Raw genomic sequence first — 2500 nt, forward strand, 5'->3', positions numbered from 1 at the left:
GGACTAGATGACCTCTGGGGGTCCCTATCTATTATGTCATATCTATGGCTGGGTGGACTAGATGACCTCTGGGGGTCCCTATCTATTATATCTATGGCTGGGTGGACTAGATGACCTCTGAGGGTCACTTCCAACTCGATTATAGATATATTATAGAAGCTCCTTCTTTGGAGGCTTTAAAACAGAGGCTGGATGGCCATCTGTTGGGAGGGCTTTGATGGTGCTTTTCCTGCCTGGCAGAATAGGGCTGGACTAGATGACCTTTGGGGTCCCTTCCAACCCTAGAATTCCATTATTATTATTGAATAATAATAATAATAATAATAATAATAATAATAATGATAATATCAGAGACTGGATGGCCAATTCTCGTGAGGGCTTGGATTGTTCTTTTCCTGACTGGCAGAATAGGGTTGGACTAGATGACCTTTGGGGTCCCTTCCAACCCTAGAATTCCATTATTATTATTATTATTATTATTATTGATTAATGATGATGATGATGATGATGATGATGATGATAATAATAATAATATTCATATGAGAGGCTGGATGGCCATCTTTTGGGAGGGCTTTGATTGTGCTTGTCCTGCCTGGCAGAATAGGGTTGGACTAGATGACCTTTGGGGTCCCTTCCAACCCTAGAATTCCATTATTATTATTGATTATTATTATTATTAATAATAATAATAATCAATAATATGAGAGGCTGGATGGCCATCTGTTGGGGGAGGTTTGATTGTGCTTTTCCTGCCTGGCAGAATAGGGTTGGACTAGATCACCTTTGGGATCCCTTCCAACCCTAGAATTCCATTACTATTATAGAATAATAATAATAATAATAATAATAATAATAATAGAGGCTGGATGGCCATCTGTCATTAAGGATTGGATTGTTCTTTTCCTGCCTGGCAGAATAGGGTTGGACTGGATGACCTTTGGGTCCCTTCCAACCCTAGAATCCCATTATTATTATTGATCAATGATAATAATAATAATAATAATAATAATAATAATAATAATAATAATATGAGAGGCTGGATGGCCATCTGTCGTGGGAGGTTTGACTGTTTTTCCCGCCTGGAGGTAAAGAGTTGGACTAGATGACCTTTGGGGTCCCCTCCAACCATAGAATTCCATTATTATTATTATTAAATAATAATAATAATAATAATAATAATAATAATAATAGAGGCTGGATGGCAATCTGTTGGGGGAGGTTTGATTGTGCTTTTCCTGCCTGGAGGTAGAGGGTTGGACTAGATGATCTTTGGGGTCCCTTCCAACCCTAGAATTCCATTATTATTATTGAATAATAATAATAATAATAATAATAATAATAATAATAATAGTATAGGAGGCTGGATGGCCATCTGTAATTAAGGCTTGGATTGTGCTTTTCCTGCCTGGCAGAATAGGGCTGGACTAGATGACCTTTGGGGTCCCTTCCAACCCTAGAATTCCATTAATACCAATAATAATAATAATAATAATAATAATAATAATAATAATAAGAGGCTGATGGCCATCTGTCGGGAGAATTTTGATTGTGGTTTTCCTGCCTGGAGGGAGAGGATTGGACTAGATGACCTTTGGGGTCTCTTCCAACCCTAGAATTCCATTATTATTATTGAATAATAATAATAATAACAATAACAAAACAACAACAACAACAATAATAATAATATCAGAGTCCGGATGGCCATCTGTCAATAAAGCTTGGATTGTGCCTTTCCTACCTGGCAGAACAGGTAGGAAAGATGACCTTTGGGGTCCCTTCCAACCCTAGAATTCCATTATTATTATTGATTAATAATAATAATAATAATAATAGAGAGGCTGGGTGGCCATCTGTCTGGAGAGCTTTGATTGTGCTTTCCCTGTCTGGCAGAAGACTAGATGACCTTTGGGGTCCCCTCCTTGGGTTCCAAATGCAGGAAATGCAGAGAAGGAACTTGGGTGGGACTCCCCCCCCCCCTCGGTCTGCGTCCACTTCCCTCCCTTTGTCCGTCTGTCCGGCCACGGCCTTGTCCCCGTCTCCATCTCTGCTCCCAAACTTCCTGCTTCGGCCGATAAGATCCGCTCTGGCTTTGCAGCGGCCAGACTGGCTGGAGCTCTTCCCAAAGGTCAAGCCTTGGCCAGCAGGCCCAAGAAAGAACCCCACTGGACGCAATGGGCAACGAGGAGCTTGCGGCCTCGCAATGTTGTCAGTCATGACTGGAATCACTGGGTTGCTGTATGGCTATGTTCCAGAAGCATTCTCTCCTGACGTTTTGCCTGCATCTATAGCAGGGAAGCACTCTCAGCCTGGTCATAGCAAATTTCTTCATGGAACACTTTGAAAAACAAGCATGATATCATCAGCATACACACATACATACATGCACAGCTGAACGAGAATAGACTACGATATTGTCAACGTACACACATACCTACATGCACAACTGAAAAAATCATAGACTACAATATCGTCAGTGTGCACACATACATACATGCACAGA

Source organism: Anolis sagrei, chromosome 12, assembly GCF_037176765.1.
Source record: "Anolis sagrei isolate rAnoSag1 chromosome 12, rAnoSag1.mat, whole genome shotgun sequence".
Taxonomy (NCBI): domain Eukaryota; kingdom Metazoa; phylum Chordata; class Lepidosauria; order Squamata; family Dactyloidae; genus Anolis; species Anolis sagrei.